The sequence below is a fragment of the Cololabis saira genome, chromosome 13 (assembly GCF_033807715.1).
Source record: "Cololabis saira isolate AMF1-May2022 chromosome 13, fColSai1.1, whole genome shotgun sequence".
Lineage (NCBI taxonomy): Eukaryota > Metazoa > Chordata > Actinopteri > Beloniformes > Belonidae > Cololabis > Cololabis saira.
Window position 1 is genome coordinate 44820471 of NC_084599.1, and position 18641 is coordinate 44839111.

Sequence of the window (18641 nt, forward strand, 5' to 3'; positions counted from 1 at the left end):
ACTTCTAGAGTCTATTTTCTTAATGACCATTGTTTACTTGAATTAATCATGTAGTTATCATCGTACTAAACAAGAAGTCTCCCCGTCGGGGAATCGAACCCCGGTCATCTGCGTGACAGGCAGAGATACTGTCCACTATACTAACGAGGACAGCTCTTTCGTTTTTCTTTGAAGAAGCTGACTGAAGGTCCTAACAGAAGGTCCTGAAACCACAGCATGAGTGAAAAGCAAAATGCGCCTGAGTATCTGACAGAGTGCTGTTCATGGTACCAGTAGCGTCTGGGTGTTTAGGGTACCAGGACCCTGGTCCTCCAGCTCCGCAGGCTGGCTCTTTCACTCCGGTGTCCGGTCGGAGGGGGTGCTTAAGAGCGGGTCCCCGGGGTCGGACGGTGAGACGGGTCTTTGGGTGGCTCCGGGTGAGCCAGGATTGAGGTGGTGTTTTGGTGCTGAAGCCACAAGGCTAAGTGGCTCCAGGCCGATATCGCCAATAACATTTTTTTATACTTTACTACAAACCTATTTCATTGTGTTCCAAATGCTCTGAAACGGGCTCTAAACCACTTTCTGGAAGAACCTTTTCGGATCCGGAAATTAGTCATTTACTCCGGTCGCGGTCCGCCAAACTCCCATCTTTGTTCTGAAGGTGCCACGTGGCGCTCGCTCACGGTTCGTAATTTGAGTCCGCGACCCCCACGAGAGAGTTTAGAATATTCTGGAGGGTAGAAGGCCGTTGTTCGGCCCGAGTTTAGACCGCTAAATCGCTCGGGTGGGGACTTCCAGCCGAGGACCGGTGATCGACGAAAAAGTGTCCGACAACGGTGCGCCTTTCTCGGACTCGGTCGGCTGGAAGTCCCGGTCCTCGGCCCGGTTCTCAAGAATTTTAGAGGACCTCCAACGGGGTCTCTGGGACCCCAAAGACGCTCATTCACGGTTGTTTCACCTCTTCAGCACCTTCCAGGGCTTAGAAACCATCCATCACCCTGTGTCAGGCAGTTTATAAGTTTCTTTTCTTCCTGAAAATTGGACATTTTAAAGTGTAGGTGAAAGCACAAAAACCATCACTAGCTCCAGAACAAGGACTGGAACAGATCAGCAGTGAGGAAGAAGAGGAGAGCGACCAAAGAACCAGAGTTTTAGCACCACCGCTGTAGACACAACATCTGCTCTGTCCCTCTAAAACCTTGTTTGGATATCTCAGACAACTTCTGCTGCAGGTTGACTTTCAGATCCGAGTGATGCTGTATGCTGTCCTAAATAATTGCTCTTTTTACTTGACAGAAATATTTTAAGTCTTCAGAACTTCTTCAATGAAATTTTCTGTGTGTATATAATCCTACCTCAATCGGAGTTTCCTCTGATCCAGCTGCAGCATTGAGAAGCAACTTCTAGAGTCTATTTTCGTAATGACCATTGTTTACTTGAATTAATCATGTAGTTATCATCGTACTAAACAAGAAGTCTCCCCGTCGGGGAATCGAACCCCGGTCTTCTGCGTGACAGGCAGAGATACTGTCCACTATACTAACGAGGACAGCTCTTTTGTTCTTCTTTGAAGAAGCTGACTGAAGGTCCTAACAGAAGGTCCTGAAACCACAGCATGAGTGAAAAGCAAAATGCGCCCGAGTATCTGACAGAGTGCTGTTCATGGTACCAGTAGCGTCTGGGTGTTTAGGGTACCAGGACCCTGGTCCTCCAGCTCCGCAGGCTGGCTCTTTCACTCCGGTGTCCGGTCGGAGGGGGTGCTTAAGAGCGGGTCCCCGGGGTCGGACGGTGAGACGGGTCTTTGGGTGGCTCCGGGTGAGCCAGGATTGAGGTGGTGTTTTGGTGCTGAAGCCACAAGGCTAAGTGGCTCCAGGCCGATATCGCCAATAACATTTTTTTATACTTTACTACAAACCTATTTCATTGTGTTCCAAATGCTCTGAAACGGGCTCTAAACCACTTTCTGGAAGAACCTTTTCGGATCCGGAAATTAGTCATTTACTCCGGTCGCGGTCCGCCAAACTCCCATCTTTGTTCTGAAGGTGCCACGTGGCGCTCGCTCACGGTTCGTAATTTGAGTCCGCGACCCCCACGAGAGAGTTTAGAATATTCTGGAGGGTAGAAGGGCGTTGTTCGGCCCGAGTTTAGACCGCTAAATCGCTCGGGTGGGGACTTCCAGCCGAGGACCGGTGATCGACGAAAAAGTGTCCGACAACGGTGCGCCTTTCTCGGACTCGGTCGGCTGGAAGTCCCGGTCCTCGGCCCGGTTCTCAAGAATTTTAGAGGACCTCCAACGGGGTCTCTGGGACCCCAAAGACGCTCATTCACGGTTGTTTCACCTCTTCAGCACCTTCCAGGGCTTAGAAACCATCCATCACCCTGTGTCAGGCAGTTTATAAGTTTCTTTTCTTCCTGAAAATTGGACATTTTAAAGTGTAGGTGAAAGCACAAAAACCATCACTAGCTCCAGAACAAGGACTGGAACTGATCAGCAGTGAGGAAGAAGAGGAGAGCGACCAAAGAACCAGAGTTTTAGCACCACCGCTGTAGACACAACATCTGCTCTGTCCCTCTAAAACCTTGTTTGGATATCTCAGACAACTTCTGCTGCAGGTTGACTTTCAGATCCGAGTGATGCTGTATGCTGTCCTAAATAATTGCTCTTTTTACTTGACAGAAATATTTTAAGTCTTCAGAACTTCTTCAATGAAATTTTCTGTGTGTATATAATCCTACCTCAATCGGAGTTTCCTCTGATCCAGCTGCAGCATTGAGAAGCAACTTCTAGAGTCTATTTTCTTAATGACCATTGTTTACTTGAATTAATCATGTAGTTATCATCGTACTAAACAAGAAGTCTCCCCGTCGGGGAATTGAACCCCGGTCTTCTGCGTGACAGGCAGAGATACTGTCCACTATACTAACGAGGACAGCTCTTTCGTTTTTCTTTGAAGAAGCTGACTGAAGGTCCTAACAGAAGGTCCTGAAACCACAGCATGAGTGAAAAGCAAAATGCGCCTGAGTATCTGACAGAGTGCTGTTCATGGTACCAGTAGCGTCTGGGTGTTTAGGGTACCAGGACCCTGGTCCTCCAGCTCCGCAGGCTGGCTCTTTCACTCCGGTGTCCGGTCGGAGAGGGTGCTTAAGAGCGGGTCCCCGGGGTCGGACGGTGAGACGGGTCTTTGGGTGGCTCCGGGTGAGCCAGGATTGAGGTGGTGTTTTGGTGCTGAAGCCACAAGGCTAAGTGGCTCCAGGCCGATATCGCCAATAACATTTTTTTATACTTTACTACAAACCTATTTCATTGTGTTCCAAATGCTCTGAAACGGGCTCTAAACCACTTTCTGGAAGAACCTTTTCGGATCCGGAAATTAGTCATTTACTCCGGTCGCGGTCCGCCAAACTCCCATCTTTGTTCTGAAGGTGCCACGTGGCGCTCGGTCACGGTTCGTAATTTGAGTCCGCGACCCCCACGAGAGAGTTTAGAATATTCTGGAGGGTAGAAGGGCGTTGTTCGGCCCGAGTTTAGACCGCTAAATCGCTCGGGTGGGGACTTCCAGCCGAGGACCGGTGATCGACGAAAAAGTGTCCGACAACGGTGCGCCTTTCTCGGACTCGGTCGGCTGGAAGTCCCGGTCCTCGGCCCGGTTCTCAAGAATTTTAGAGGACCTCCAACGGGGTCTCTGGGACCCCAAAGACGCTCATTCACGGTTGTTTCACCTCTTCAGCACCTTCCAGGGCTTAGAAACCATCCATCACCCTGTGTCAGGCAGTTTATAAGTTTCTTTTCTTCCTGAAAATTGGACATTTTAAAGTGTAGGTGAAAGCACAAAAACCATCACTAGCTCCAGAACAAGGACTGGAACAGATCAGCAGTGAGGAAGAAGAGGAGAGCGACCAAAGAACCAGAGTTTTAGCACCACCGCTGTAGACACAACATCTGCTCTGTCCCTCTAAAACCTTGTTTGGATATCTCAGACAACTTCTGCTGCAGGTTGACTTTCAGATCCGAGTGATGCTGTATGCTGTCCTAAATAATTGCTCTTTTTACTTGACAGAAATATTTTAAGTCTTCAGAACTTCTTCAATGAAATTTTCTGTGTGTATATAATCCTACCTCAATCGGAGTTTCCTCTGATCCAGCTGCAGCATTGAGAAGCAACTTCTAGAGTCTATTTTCTTAATGACCATTGTTTACTTGAATTAATCATGTAGTTATCATCGTACTAAACAAGAAGTCTCCCCGTCGGGGAATCGAACCCCGGTCTTCTGCGTGACAGGCAGAGATACTGTCCACTATACTAACGAGGACAGCTCTTTCGTTTTTCTTTGAAGAAGCTGACTGAAGGTCCTAACAGAAGGTCCTGAAACCACAGCATGAGTGAAAAGCAAAATGCGCCTGAGTATCTGACAGAGTGCTGTTCATGGTACCAGTAGCGTCTGGGTGTTTAGGGTACCAGGACCCTGGTCCTCCAGCTCCGCAGGCTGGCTCTTTCATTCCGGTGTCCGGTCGGAGGGGGTGCTTAAGAGCGGGTCCCCGGGGTCGGACGGTGAGACGGGTCTTTGGGTGGCTCCGGGTGAGCCAGGATTGAGGTGGTGTTTTGGTGCTGAAGCCACAAGGCTAAGTGGCTCCAGGCCGATATCGCCAATAACATTTTTTTATACTTTACTACAAACCTATTTCATTGTGTTCCAAATGCTCTGAAACGGGCTCTAAACCACTTTCTGGAAGAACCTTTTCGGATCCGGAAATTAGTCATTTACTCCGGTCGCGGTCCGCCAAACTCCCATCTTTGTTCTGAAGGTGCCACGTGGCGCTCGGTCACGGTTCGTAATTTGAGTCCGCGACCCCCACGAGAGAGTTTAGAATATTCTGGAGGGTAGAAGGGCGTTGTTCGGCCCGAGTTTAGACCGCTAAATCGCTCGGGTGGGGACTTCCAGCCGAGGACCGGTGATCGACGAAAAAGTGTCCGACAACGGTGCGCCTTTCTCGGACTCGGTCGGCTGGAAGTCCCGGTCCTCGGCCCGGTTCTCAAGAATTTTAGAGGACCTCCAACGGGGTCTCTGGGACCCCAAAGACGCTCATTCACGGTTGTTTCACCTCTTCAGCACCTTCCAGGGCTTAGAAACCATCCATCACCCTGTGTCAGGCAGTTTATAAGTTTCTTTTCTTCCTGAAAATTGGACATTTTAAAGTGTAGGTGAAAGCACAAAAACCATCACTAGCTCCAGAACAAGGACTGGAACAGATCAGCAGTGAGGAAGAAGAGGAGAGCGACCAAAGAACCAGAGTTTTAGCACCACCGCTGTAGCACAACATCTGCTCTGTCCCTCTAAAACCTTGTTTGGATATCTCAGACAACTTCTGCTGCAGGTTGACTTTCAGATCCGAGTGATGCTGTATGCTGTCCTAAATAATTGCTCTTTTTACTTGACAGAAATATTTTAAGTCTTCAGAACTTCTTCATTGAAATTTTCTGTGTGTATATAATCCTACCTCAATCGGAGTTTCCTCTGATCCAGCTGCAGCATTGAGAAGCAACTTCTAGAGTCTATTTTCTTAATGACCATTGTTTACTTGAATTAATCATGTAGTTATCATCGTACTAAACAAGAAGTCTCCCCGTCGGGGAATCGAACCCCGGTCTTCTGCGTGACAGGCAGAGATACTGTCCACTATACTAACGAGGACAGCTCTTTCGTTTTTCTTTGAAGAAGCTGACTGAAGGTCCTAACAGAAGGTCCTGAAAACACAGCATGAGTGAAAAGCAAAATGCGCCTGAGTATCTGACAGAGTGCTGTTCATGGTACCAGTAGCGTCTGGGTGTTTAGGGTACCAGGACCCTGGTCCTCCAGCTCCGCAGGCTGGCTCTTTCATTCCGGTGTCCGGTCGGAGGGGGTGCTTAAGAGCGGGTCCCCGGGGTCGGACGGTGAGACGGGTCTTTGGGTGGCTCCGGGTGAGCCAGGATTGAGGTGGTGTTTTGGTGCTGAAGCCACAAGGCTAAGTGGCTCCAGGCCGATATCGCCAATAACATTTTTTTATACTTTACTACAAACCTATTTCATTGTGTTCCAAATGCTCTGAAACGGGCTCTAAACCACTTTCTGGAAGAACCTTTTAGGATCCGGAAATTAGTCATTTACTCCGGTCGCGGTCCGCCAAACTCCCATCTTTGTTCTGAAGGTGCCACGTGGCGCTCGGTCACGGTTCGTAATTTGAGTCCGCGACCCCCACGAGAGAGTTTAGAATATTCTGGAGGGTAGAAGGGCGTTGTTCGGCCCGAGTTTAGACCGCTAAATCGCTCGGGTGGGGACTTCCAGCCGAGGACCGGTGATCGACGAAAAAGTGTCCGACAACGGTGCGCCTTTCTCGGACTCGGTCGGCTGGAAGTCCCGGTCCTCGGCCCGGTTCTCAAGAATTTTAGAGGACCTCCAACGGGGTCTCTGGGACCCCAAAGACGCTCATTCACGGTTGTTTCACCTCTTCAGCACCTTCCAGGGCTTAGAAACCATCCATCACCCTGTGTCAGGCAGTTTATAAGTTTCTTTTCTTCCTGAAAATTGGACATTTTAAAGTGTAGGTGAAAGCACAAAAACCATCACTAGCTCCAGAACAAGGACTGGAACAGATCAGCAGTGAGGAAGAAGAGGAGAACGACCAAAGAACCAGAGTTTTAGCACCACCTCTGTAGACACAACATCTGCTCTGTCCCTCTAAAACCTTGTTTGGATATCTCAGACAACTTCTGCTGCAGGTTGACTTTCAGATCCGAGCGATGCTGTATGCTGTCCTAAATAATTGCTCTTTTTACTTGACAGAAATATTTTAAGTCTTCAGAACTTCTTCAATGAAATTTTCTGTGTGTATATAATCCTACCTCAATCGGAGTTTCCTCTGATCCAGCTGCAGCATTGAGAAGCAACTTCTAGAGTCTATTTTCTTAATGACCATTGTTTACTTGAATTAATCATGTAGTTATCATCGTACTAAACAAGAAGTCTCCCCGTCGGGGAATCGAACCCCGGTCTTCTGCGTGACAGGCAGAGATACTGTCCACTATACTAACGAGGACAGCTCTTTCGTTTTTCTTTGAAGAAGCTGACTGAAGGTCCTAACAGAAGGTCCTGAAACCACAGCATGAGTGAAAAGCAAAATGCGCCTGAGTATCTGACAGAGTGCTGTTCATGGTACCAGTAGCGTCTGGGTGTTTAGGGTACCAGGACCCTGGTCCTCCAGCTCCGCAGGCTGGCTCTTTCACTCCGGTGTCCGGTCGGAGGGGGTGCTTAAGAGCGGGTCCCCGGGGTCGGACGGTGAGACGGGTCTTTGGGTGGCTCCGGGTGAGCCAGGATTGAGGTGGTGTTTTGGTGCTGAAGCCACAAGGCTAAGTGGCTCCAGGCCGATATCGCCAATAACATTTTTTTATACTTTACTACAAACCTATTTCATTGTGTTCCAAATGCTCTGAAACGGGCTCTAAACCACTTTCTGGAAGAACCTTTTCGGATCCGGAAATTAGTCATTTACTCCGGTCGCGGTCCGCCAAACTCCCATCTTTGTTCTGAAGGTGCCACGTGGCGCTCGCTCACGGTTCGTAATTTGAGTCCGCGACCCCCACGAGAGAGTTTAGAATATTCTGGAGGGTAGAAGGGCGTTGTTCGGCCCGAGTTTAGACCGCTAAATCGCTCGGGTGGGGACTTCCAGCCGAGGACCGGTGATCGACGAAAAAGTGTCCGACAACGGTGCGCCTTTCTCGGACTCGGTCGGCTGGAAGTCCCGTTCCTCGGCCCGGTTCTCAAGAATTTTAGAGGACCTCCAACGGGGTCTCTGGGACCCCAAAGACGCTCATTCACGGTTGTTTCACCTCTTCAGCACCTTCCAGGGCTTAGAAACCATCCATCACCCTGTGTCAGGCAGTTTATAAGTTTCTTTTCTTCCTGAAAATTGGACATTTTAAAGTGTAGGTGAAAGCACAAAAACCATCACTAGCTCCAGAACAAGGACTGGAACAGATCAGCAGTGAGGAAGAAGAGGAGAGCGACCAAAGAACCAGAGTTTTAGCACCACCGCTGTAGACACAACATCTGCTCTGTCCCTCTAAAACCTTGTTTGGATATCTCAGACAACTTCTGCTGCAGGTTGACTTTCAGATCCGAGTGATGCTGTATGCTGTCCTAAATAATTGCTCTTTTTACTTGACAGAAATATTTTAAGTCTTCAGAACTTCTTCATTGAAATTTTCTGTGTGTATATAATCCTACCTCAATCGGAGTTTCCTCTGATCCAGCTGCAGCATTGAGAAGCAACTTCTAGAGTCTATTTTCTTAATGACCATTGTTTACTTGAATTAATCATGTAGTTATCATCGTACTAAACAAGAAGTCTCCCCGTCGGGGAATCGAACCCCGGTCTTCTGCGTGACAGGCAGAGATACTGTCCACTATACTAACGAGGACAGCTCTTTCGTTTTTCTTTGAAGAAGCTGACTGAAGGTCCTAACAGAAGGTCCTGAAAACACAGCATGAGTGAAAAGCAAAATGCGCCTGAGTATCTGACAGAGTGCTGTTCATGGTACCAGTAGCGTCTGGGTGTTTAGGGTACCAGGACCCTGGTCCTCCAGCTCCGCAGGCTGGCTCTTTCATTCCGGTGTCCGGTCGGAGGGGGTGCTTAAGAGCGGGTCCCCGGGGTCGGACGGTGAGACGGGTCTTTGGGTGGCTCCGGGTGAGCCAGGATTGAGGTGGTGTTTTGGTGCTGAAGCCACAAGGCTAAGTGGCTCCAGGCCGATATCGCCAATAACATTTTTTTATACTTTACTACAAACCTATTTCATTGTGTTCCAAATGCTCTGAAACGGGCTCTAAACCACTTTCTGGAAGAACCTTTTAGGATCCGGAAATTAGTCATTTACTCCGGTCGCGGTCCGCCAAACTCCCATCTTTGTTCTGAAGGTGCCACGTGGCGCTCGGTCACGGTTCGTAATTTGAGTCCGCGACCCCCACGAGAGAGTTTAGAATATTCTGGAGGGTAGAAGGGCGTTGTTCGGCCCGAGTTTAGACCGCTAAATCGCTCGGGTGGGGACTTCCAGCCGAGGACCGGTGATCGACGAAAAAGTGTCCGACAACGGTGCGCCTTTCTCGGACTCGGTCGGCTGGAAGTCCCGGTCCTCGGCCCGGTTCTCAAGAATTTTAGAGGACCTCCAACGGGGTCTCTGGGACCCCAAAGACGCTCATTCACGGTTGTTTCACCTCTTCAGCACCTTCCAGGGCTTAGAAACCATCCATCACCCTGTGTCAGGCAGTTTATAAGTTTCTTTTCTTCCTGAAAATTGGACATTTTAAAGTGTAGGTGAAAGCACAAAAACCATCACTAGCTCCAGAACAAGGACTGGAACAGATCAGCAGTGAGGAAGAAGAGGAGAACGACCAAAGAACCAGAGTTTTAGCACCACCTCTGTAGACACAACATCTGCTCTGTCCCTCTAAAACCTTGTTTGGATATCTCAGACAACTTCTGCTGCAGGTTGACTTTCAGATCCGAGCGATGCTGTATGCTGTCCTAAATAATTGCTCTTTTTACTTGACAGAAATATTTTAAGTCTTCAGAACTTCTTCAATGAAATTTTCTGTGTGTATATAATCCTACCTCAATCGGAGTTTCCTCTGATCCAGCTGCAGCATTGAGAAGCAACTTCTAGAGTCTATTTTCTTAATGACCATTGTTTACTTGAATTAATCATGTAGTTATCATCGTACTAAACAAGAAGTCTCCCCGTCGGGGAATCGAACCCCGGTCTTCTGCGTGACAGGCAGAGATACTGTCCACTATACTAACGAGGACAGCTCTTTCGTTTTTCTTTGAAGAAGCTGACTGAAGGTCCTAACAGAAGGTCCTGAAACCACAGCATGAGTGAAAAGCAAAATGCGCCTGAGTATCTGACAGAGTGCTGTTCATGGTACCAGTAGCGTCTGGGTGTTTAGGGTACCAGGACCCTGGTCCTCCAGCTCCGCAGGCTGGCTCTTTCACTCCGGTGTCCGGTCGGAGGGGGTGCTTAAGAGCGGGTCCCCGGGGTCGGACGGTGAGACGGGTCTTTGGGTGGCTCCGGGTGAGCCAGGATTGAGGTGGTGTTTTGGTGCTGAAGCCACAAGGCTAAGTGGCTCCAGGCCGATATCGCCAATAACATTTTTTTATACTTTACTACAAACCTATTTCATTGTGTTCCAAATGCTCTGAAACGGGCTCTAAACCACTTTCTGGAAGAACCTTTTCGGATCCGGAAATTAGTCATTTACTCCGGTCGCGGTCCGCCAAACTCCCATCTTTGTTCTGAAGGTGCCACGTGGCGCTCGCTCACGGTTCGTAATTTGAGTCCGCGACCCCCACGAGAGAGTTTAGAATATTCTGGAGGGTAGAAGGGCGTTGTTCGGCCCGAGTTTAGACCGCTAAATCGCTCGGGTGGGGACTTCCAGCCGAGGACCGGTGATCGACGAAAAAGTGTCCGACAACGGTGCGCCTTTCTCGGACTCGGTCGGCTGGAAGTCCCGTTCCTCGGCCCGGTTCTCAAGAATTTTAGAGGACCTCCAACGGGGTCTCTGGGACCCCAAAGACGCTCATTCACGGTTGTTTCACCTCTTCAGCACCTTCCAGGGCTTAGAAACCATCCATCACCCTGTGTCAGGCAGTTTATAAGTTTCTTTTCTTCCTGAAAATTGGACATTTTAAAGTGTAGGTGAAAGCACAAAAACCATCACTAGCTCCAGAACAAGGACTGGAACAGATCAGCAGTGAGGAAGAAGAGGAGAGCGACCAAAGAACCAGAGTTTTAGCACCACCGCTGTAGACACAACATCTGCTCTGTCCCTCTAAAACCTTGTTTGGATATCTCAGACAACTTCTGCTGCAGGTTGACTTTCAGATCCGAGTGATGCTGTATGCTGTCCTAAATAATTGCTCTTTTTACTTGACAGAAATATTTTAAGTCTTCAGAACTTCTTCAATGAAATTTTCTGTGTGTATATAATCCTACCTCAATCGGAGTTTCCTCTGATCCAGCTGCAGCATTGAGAAGCAACTTCTAGAGTCTATTTTCTTAATGACCATTGTTTACTTGAATTAATCATGTAGTTATCATCGTACTAAACAAGAAGTCTCCCCGTCGGGGAATCGAACCCCGGTCTTCTGCGTGACAGGCAGAGATACTGTCCACTATACTAACGAGGACAGCTCTTTCGTTTTTCTTTGAAGAAGCTGACTGAAGGTCCTAACAGAAGGTCCTGAAACCACAGCATGAGTGAAAAGCAAAATGCGCCTGAGTATCTGACAGAGTGCTGTTCATGGTACCAGTAGCGTCTGGGTGTTTAGGGTACCAGGACCCTGGTCCTCCAGCTCCGCAGGCTGGCTCTTTCACTCCGGTGTCCGGTCGGAGGGGGTGCTTAAGAGCGGGTCCCCGGGGTCGGACGGTGAGACGGGTCTGTGGGTGGCTCCGGGTGAGCCAGGATTGAGGTGGTGTTTTGGTGCTGAAGCCACAAGGCTAAGTGGCTCCAGGCCGATATCGCCAATAACATTTTTTTATACTTTACTACAAACCTATTTCATTGTGTTCCAAATGCTCTGAAACGGGCTCTAAACCACTTTCTGGAAGAACCTTTTCGGATCCGGAAATTAGTCATTTACTCCGGTCGCGGTCCGCCAAACTCCCATCTTTGTTCTGAAGGTGCCACGTGGCGCTCGCTCACGGTTCGTAATTTGAGTCCGCGACCCCCACGAGAGAGTTTAGAATATTCTGGAGGGTAGAAGGGCGTTGTTCGGCCCGAGTTTAGACCGCTAAATCACTCGGGTGGGGACTTCCAGCCGAGGACCGGTGATCGACGAAAAAGTGTCCGACAACGGTGCGCCTTTCTCGGACTCGGTCGGCTGGAAGTCCCGTTCCTCGGCCCGGTTCTCAAGAATTTTAGAGGACCTCCAACGGGGTCTCTGGGACCCCAAAGACGCTCATTCACGGTTGTTTCACCTCTTCAGCACCTTCCAGGGCTTAGAAACCATCCATCACCCTGTGTCAGGCAGTTTATAAGTTTCTTTTCTTCCTGAAAATTGGACATTTTAAAGTGTAGGTGAAAGCACAAAAACCATCACTAGCTCCAGAACAAGGACTGGAACAGATCAGCAGTGAGGAAGAAGAGGAGAGCGACCAAAGAACCAGAGTTTTAGCACCACCGCTGTAGACACAACATCTGTTCTGTCCCTCTAAAACCTTGTCTGGATATCTCAGACAACTTCTGCTGCAGGTTGACTTTCAGACCCGAGCGATGCTGTATGCTGTCCTAAATAATTGCTCTTTTTACTTGACAGAAATATTTTAAGTCTTCAGAACTTCTTCAATGAAATTTTCTGTGTGTATATAATCCTACCTCAATCGGAGTTTCCTCTGATCCAGCTGCAGCATTGAGAAGCAACTTCTAGAGTCTATTTTCTTAATGACCATTGTTTACTTGAATTAATCATGTAGTTATCATCGTACTAAACAAGAAGTCTCCCCGTCGGGGAATCGAACCCCGGTCTTCTGCGTGACAGGCAGAGATACTGTCCACTATACTAACGAGGACAGCTCTTTCGTTTTTCTTTGAAGAAGCTGACTGAAGGTCCTAACAGAAGGTCCTGAAACCACAGCATGAGTGAAAAGCAAAATGCGCCTGAGTATCTGACAGAGTGCTGTTCATGGTACCAGTAGCGTCTGGGTGTTTAGGGTACCAGGACCCTGGTCCTCCAGCTCCGCAGGCTGGCTCTTTCACTCCGGTGTCCGGTCGGAGGGGGTGCTTAAGAGCGGGTCCCCGGGGTCGGACGGTGAGACGGGTCTTTGGGTGGCTCCGGGTGAGCCAGGATTGAGGTGGTGTTTTGGTGCTGAAGCCACAAGGCTAAGTGGCTCCAGGCCGATATCGCCAATAACATTTTTTTATACTTTACTACAAACCTATTTCATTGTGTTCCAAATGCTCTGAAACGGGCTCTAAAACACTTTCTGGAAGAACCTTTTCGGATCTGGAAATTAGTCATTTACTCCGGTCGCGGTCCGCCAAACTCCCATCTTTGTTCTGAAGGTGCCACGTGGCGCTCGCTCACGGTTCGTAATTTGAGTCCGCGACCCCCACGAGAGAGTTTAGAATATTCTGGAGGGTAGAACGGCGTTGTTCGGCCCGAGTTTAGACCGCTAAATCGCTCGGGTGGGGACTTCCAGCCGAGGACCGGTGATCGACGAAAAAGTGTCCGACAACGGTGCGCCTTTCTCGTACTCGGTTGGCTGGAAGTCCCGGTCCTCGGCCCGGTTCTCAAGAATTTTAGAGGACCTCCAACGGGGTCTCTGGGACCCCAAAGACGCTCATTCACGGTTGTTTCACCTCTTCAGCACCTTCCAGGGCTTAGAAACCATCCATCACCCTGTGTCAGGCAGTTTATAAGTTTCTTTTCTTCCTGAAAATTGGACATTTTAAAGTGTAGGTGAAAGCACAAAAACCATCACTAGCTCCAGAACAAGGACTGGAACAGATCAGCAGTGAGGAAGAAGAGGAGAGCGACCAAAGAACCAGAGTTTTAGCACCACCGCTGTAGACACAACATCTGCTCTGTCCCTCTAAAACCTTGTTTGGATATCTCAGACAACTTCTGCTGCAGGTTGACTTTCAGACCCGAGCGATGCTGTATGCTGTCCTAAATAATTGCTCTTTTTACTTGACAGAAATATTTTAAGTCTTCAGAACTTCTTCAATGAAATTTTCTGTGTGTATATAATCCTACCTCAATCGGAGTTTCCTCTGATCCAGCTGCAGCATTGAGAAGCAACTTCTAGAGTCTATTTTCTTAATGACCATTGTTTACTTGAATTAATCATGTAGTTATCATCGTACTAAACAAGAAGTCTCCCCGTCGGGGAATCGAACCCCGGTCTTCTGCGTGACAGGCAGAGATACTGTCCACTATACTAACGAGGACAGCTCTTTCGTTTTTCTTTGAAGAAGCTGACTGAAGGTCCTAACAGAAGGTCCTGAAACCACAGCATGAGTGAAAAGCAAAATGCGCCTGAGTATCTGACAGAGTGCTGTTCATGGTACCAGTAGCGTCTGGGTGTTTAGGGTACCAGGACCCTGGTCCTCCAGCTCCGCAGGCTGGCTCTTTCACTCCGGTGTCCGGTCGGAGGGGGTGCTTAAGAGCGGGTCCCCGGGGTCGGACGGTGAGACGGGTCTTTGGGTGGCTCCGGGTGAGCCAGGATTGAGGTGGTGTTTTGGTGCTGAAGCCACAAGGCTAAGTGGCTCCAGGCCGATATCGCCAATAACATTTTTTTATACTTTACCACAAACCTATTTCATTGTGTTCCAAATGCTCTGAAACGGGCTCTAAACCACTTTCTGGAAGAACCTTTTCGGATCCGGAAATTAGTCATTTACTCCGGTCGCGGTCCGCCAAACTCCCATCTTTGTTCTGAAGGTGCCACGTGGCGCTCGCTCACGGTTCGTAATTTGAGTCCGCGACCCCCACGAGAGAGTTTAGAATATTCTGGAGGGTAGAAGGGCGTTGTTCGGCCCGAGTTTAGACCGCTAAATCGCTCGGGTGGGGACTTCCAGCCGAGGACCGGTGATCGACGAAAAAGTGTCCGACAACGGTGCGCCTTTCTCGGACTCGGTCGGCTGGAAGTCCCGTTCCTCGGCCCGGTTCTCAAGAATTTTAGAGGACCTCCAACGGGGTCTCTGGGACCCCAAAGACGCTCATTCACGGTTGTTTCACCTCTTCAGCACCTTCCAGGGCTTAGAAACCATCCATCACCCTGTGTCAGGCAGTTTATAAGTTTCTTTTCTTCCTGAAAATTGGACATTTTAAAGTGTAGGTGAAAGCACAAAAACCATCACTAGCTCCAGAACAAGGACTGGAACAGATCAGCAGTGAGGAAGAAGAGGAGAGCGACCAAAGAACCAGAGTTTTAGCACCACCGCTGTAGACACAACATCTGCTCTGTCCCTCTAAAACCTTGTTTGGATATCTCAGACAACTTCTGCTGCAGGTTGACTTTCAGATCCGAGTGATGCTGTATGCTGTCCTAAATAATTGCTCTTTTTACTTGACAGAAATATTTTAAGTCTTCAGAACTTCTTCAATGAAATTTTCTGTGTGTATATAATCCTACCTCAATCGGAGTTTCCTCTGATCCAGCTGCAGCATTGAGAAGCAACTTCTAGAGTCTATTTTCTTAATGACCATTGTTTACTTGAATTAATCATGTAGTTATCATCGTACTAAACAAGAAGTCTCCCCGTCGGGGAATCGAACCCCGGTCTTCTGCGTGACAGGCAGAGATACTGTCCACTATACTAACGAGGACAGCTCTTTCGTTTTTCTTTGAAGAAGCTGACTGAAGGTCCTAACAGAAGGTCCTGAAACCACAGCATGAGTGAAAAGCAAAATGCGCCTGAGTATCTGACAGAGTGCTGTTCATGGTACCAGTAGCGTCTGGGTGTTTAGGGTACCAGGACCCTGGTCCTCCAGCTCCGCAGGCTGGCTCTTTCACTCCGGTGTCCGGTCGGAGGGGGTGCTTAAGAGCGGGTCCCCGGGGTCGGACGGTGAGACGGGTCTTTGGGTGGCTCCGGGTGAGCCAGGATTGAGGTGGTGTTTTGGTGCTGAAGCCACAAGGCTAAGTGGCTCCAGGCCGATATCGCCAATAACATTTTTTTATACTTTACTACAAACCTATTTCATTGTGTTCCAAATGCTCTGAAACGGGCTCTAAACCACTTTCTGGAAGAACCTTTTCGGATCCGGAAATTAGTCATTTACTCCGGTCGCGGTCCGCCAAACTCCCATCTTTGTTCTGAAGGTGCCACGTGGCGCTCGCTCACGGTTCGTAATTTGAGTCCGCGACCCCCACGAGAGAGTTTAGAATATTCTGGAGGGTAGAAGGGCGTTGTTCGGCCCGAGTTTAGACCGCTAAATCGCTCGGGTGGGGACTTCCAGCCGAGGACCGGTGATCGACGAAAAAGTGTCCGACAACGGTGCGCCTTTCTCGGACTCGGTCGGCTGGAAGTCCCGTTCCTCGGCCCGGTTCTCAAGAATTTTAGAGGACCTCCAACGGGGTCTCTGGGACCCCAAAGACGCTCATTCACGGTTGTTTCACCTCTTCAGCACCTTCCAGGGCTTAGAAACCATCCATCACCCTGTGTCAGGCAGTTTATAAGTTTCTTTTCTTCCTGAAAATTGGACATTTTAAAGTGTAGGTGAAAGCACAAAAACCATCACTAGCTCCAGAACAAGGACTGGAACAGATCAGCAGTGAGGAAGAAGAGGAGAGCGACCAAAGAACCAGAGTTTTAGCACCACCGCTGTAGACACAACATCTGCTCTGTCCCTCTAAAACCTTGTTTGGATATCTCAGACAACTTCTGCTGCAGGTTGACTTTCAGATCCGAGTGATGCTGTATGCTGTCCTAAATAATTGCTCTTTTTACTTGACAGAAATATTTTAAGTCTTCAGAACTTCTTCAATGAAATTTTCTGTGTGTATATAATCCTACCTCAATCGGAGTTTCCTCTGATCCAGCTGCAGCATTGAGAAGCAACTTCTAGAGTCTATTTTCTTAATGACCATTGTTTACTTGAATTAATCATGTAGTTATCATCGTACTAAACAAGAAGTCTCCCCGTCGGGGAATCGAACCCCGGTCTTCTGCGTGACAGGCAGAGATACTGTCCACTATACTAACGAGGACAGCTCTTTCGTTTTTCTTTGAAGAAGCTGACTGAAGGTCCTAACAGAAGGTCCTGAAACCACAGCATGAGTGAAAAGCAAAATGCGCCTGAGTATCTGACAGAGTGCTGTTCATGGTACCAGTAGCGTCTGGGTGTTTAGGGTACCAGGACCCTGGTCCTCCAGCTCCGCAGGCTGGCTCTTTCACTCCGGTGTCCGGTCGGAGGGGGTGCTTAAGAGCGGGTCCCCGGGGTCGGACGGTGAGACGGGTCTGTGGGTGGCTCCGGGTGAGCCAGGATTGAGGTGGTGTTTTGGTGCTGAAGCCACAAGGCTAAGTGGCTCCAGGCCGATATCGCCAATAACATTTTTTTATACTTTACTACAAACCTATTTCATTGTGTTCCAAATGCTCTGAAACGGGCTCTAAACCACTTTCTGGAAGAACCTTTTCGGATCCGGAAATTAGTCATTTACTCCGGTCGCGGTCCGCCAAACTCCCATCTTTGTTCTGAAGGTGCCACGTGGCGCTCGCTCACGGTTCGTAATTTGAGTCCGCGACCCCCACGAGAGAGTTTAGAATATTCTGGAGGGTAGAAGGGCGTTGTTCGGCCCGAGTTTAGACCGCTAAATCACTCGGGTGGGGACTTCCAGCCGAGGACCGGTGATCGACGAAAAAGTGTCCGACAACGGTGCGCCTTTCTCGGACTCGGTCGGCTGGAAGTCCCGTTCCTCGGCCCGGTTCTCAAGAATTTTAGAGGACCTCCAACGGGGTCTCTGGGACCCCAAAGACGCTCATTCACGGTTGTTTCACCTCTTCAGCACCTTCCAGGGCTTAGAAACCATCCATCACCCTGTGTCAGGCAGTTTATAAGTTTCTTTTCTTCCTGAAAATTGGACATTTTAAAGTGTAGGTGAAAGCACAAAAACCATCACTAGCTCCAGAACAAGGACTGGAACAGATCAGCAGTGAGGAAGAAGAGGAGAGCGACCAAAGAACCAGAGTTTTAGCACCACCGCTGTAGACACAACATCTGTTCTGTCCCTCTAAAACCTTGTTTGGATATCTCAGACAACTTCTGCTGCAGGTTGACTTTCAGACCCGAGCGATGCTGTATGCTGTCCTAAATAATTGCTCTTTTTACTTGACAGAAATATTTTAAGTCTTCAGAACTTCTTCAATGAAATTTTCTGTGTGTATATAATCCTACCTCAATCGGAGTTTCCTCTGATCCAGCTGCAGCATTGAGAAGCAACTTCTAGAGTCTATTTTCTTAATGACCATTGTTTACTTGAATTAATCATGTAGTTATCATCGTACTAAACAAGAAGTCTCCCCGTCGGGGAATCGAACCCCGGTCTTCTGCGTGACAGGCAGAGATACTGTCCACTATACTAACGAGGACAGCTCTTTCGTTTTTCTTTGAAGAAGCTGACTGAAGGTCCTAACAGAAGGTCCTGAAACCACAGCATGAGTGAAAAGCAAAATGCGCCTGAGTATCTGACAGAGTGCTGTTCATGGTACCAGTAGCGTCTGGGTGTTTAGGGTACCAGGACCCTGGTCCTCCAGCTCCGCAGGCTGGCTCTTTCACTCCGGTGTCCGGTCGGAGGGGGTGCTTAAGAGCGGGTCCCCGGGGTCGGACGGTGAGACGGGTCTTTGGGTGGCTCCGGGTGAGCCAGGATTGAGGTGGTGTTTTGGTGCTGAAGCCACAAGGCTAAGTGGCTCCAGGCCGATATCGCCAATAACATTTTTTTATACTTTACTACAAACCTATTTCATTGTGTTCCAAATGCTCTGAAACGGGCTCTAAACCACTTTCTGGAAGAACCTTTTCGGATCCGGAAATTAGTCATTTACTCCGGTCGCGGTCCGCCAAACTCCCATCTTTGTTCTGAAGGTGCCACGTGGCGCTCGCTCACGGTTCGTAATTTGAGTCCGCGACC

General features: G+C 48.9%; 12 non-coding genes across 12 annotated transcripts; all 12 read right to left on the reverse strand.

Moving 5' to 3' along the window:
• Positions 1-1459: 1459 nt before the first annotated feature.
• On the reverse strand, positions 1460-1531 carry trnad-guc (transfer RNA aspartic acid (anticodon GUC)). Its single transcript has one exon. It is a non-coding gene; the product is annotated as a tRNA-Asp (tRNA).
• Positions 1532-4221: 2690 nt separating this feature from the next.
• On the reverse strand, positions 4222-4293 carry trnad-guc (transfer RNA aspartic acid (anticodon GUC)). Its single transcript has one exon. It is a non-coding gene; the product is annotated as a tRNA-Asp (tRNA).
• Positions 4294-5601: 1308 nt separating this feature from the next.
• trnad-guc (transfer RNA aspartic acid (anticodon GUC)) lies at positions 5602-5673 on the reverse strand. Its single transcript has one exon. It is a non-coding gene; the product is annotated as a tRNA-Asp (tRNA).
• Positions 5674-6982: 1309 nt separating this feature from the next.
• trnad-guc (transfer RNA aspartic acid (anticodon GUC)) lies at positions 6983-7054 on the reverse strand. The gene has a single exon. It is a non-coding gene; the product is annotated as a tRNA-Asp (tRNA).
• Positions 7055-8363: 1309 nt separating this feature from the next.
• trnad-guc (transfer RNA aspartic acid (anticodon GUC)) lies at positions 8364-8435 on the reverse strand. The gene has a single exon. It is a non-coding gene; the product is annotated as a tRNA-Asp (tRNA).
• Positions 8436-9744: 1309 nt separating this feature from the next.
• Positions 9745-9816, reverse strand: trnad-guc (transfer RNA aspartic acid (anticodon GUC)). Its single transcript has one exon. It is a non-coding gene; the product is annotated as a tRNA-Asp (tRNA).
• A 1309-nt stretch (positions 9817-11125) lies between these two features.
• Positions 11126-11197, reverse strand: trnad-guc (transfer RNA aspartic acid (anticodon GUC)). Its single transcript has one exon. It is a non-coding gene; the product is annotated as a tRNA-Asp (tRNA).
• A 1309-nt stretch (positions 11198-12506) lies between these two features.
• On the reverse strand, positions 12507-12578 carry trnad-guc (transfer RNA aspartic acid (anticodon GUC)). The gene has a single exon. It is a non-coding gene; the product is annotated as a tRNA-Asp (tRNA).
• Positions 12579-13887: 1309 nt separating this feature from the next.
• Positions 13888-13959, reverse strand: trnad-guc (transfer RNA aspartic acid (anticodon GUC)). The gene has a single exon. It is a non-coding gene; the product is annotated as a tRNA-Asp (tRNA).
• Positions 13960-15268: 1309 nt separating this feature from the next.
• On the reverse strand, positions 15269-15340 carry trnad-guc (transfer RNA aspartic acid (anticodon GUC)). The gene has a single exon. It is a non-coding gene; the product is annotated as a tRNA-Asp (tRNA).
• Positions 15341-16649: 1309 nt separating this feature from the next.
• On the reverse strand, positions 16650-16721 carry trnad-guc (transfer RNA aspartic acid (anticodon GUC)). Its single transcript has one exon. It is a non-coding gene; the product is annotated as a tRNA-Asp (tRNA).
• A 1309-nt stretch (positions 16722-18030) lies between these two features.
• trnad-guc (transfer RNA aspartic acid (anticodon GUC)) lies at positions 18031-18102 on the reverse strand. Its single transcript has one exon. It is a non-coding gene; the product is annotated as a tRNA-Asp (tRNA).
• Between the last annotated feature and the right edge of the window lie 539 nt (positions 18103-18641).